The sequence below is a fragment of the Eimeria tenella genome, genomic scaffold (genome assembly GCF_000499545.2).
Source record: "Eimeria tenella Houghton genomic scaffold, Eth_scaff1799, whole genome shotgun sequence".
NCBI lineage: Eukaryota > Apicomplexa > Conoidasida > Eucoccidiorida > Eimeriidae > Eimeria > Eimeria tenella.
The window spans coordinates 8,324-8,607 of NW_013541629.1; positions in this window are offsets into that span (position 1 = coordinate 8,324).

A 284-nucleotide genomic window follows, 5' to 3' on the forward strand; every position below is an offset into this window, starting at 1 on the left:
GACTATGTCCGCCGCTTCGGGACTTTTTCTGCTGCTTTCCTTTCGCAGCAAATTGACAAAACAAATAAACCCAAGTTCTTCGACTTCATTCGCTACCAGCAGCACGGAGGTGCCTGCTGCTGCTGCTGCTGCTGCTGCTGCTGCTGCTGCTGCTGCTTCTGCTGGGGTGCGGGTTGCGTGGGCTGCAGTCAGTGTTGCTGCTGCCACTGCTGTCATCTCTGCTGCTGCTGCTGCTGCCACTGCTGCTGCAGCTGCCGCTGCTGCTGCCGCTGCTGCTGCCGCCG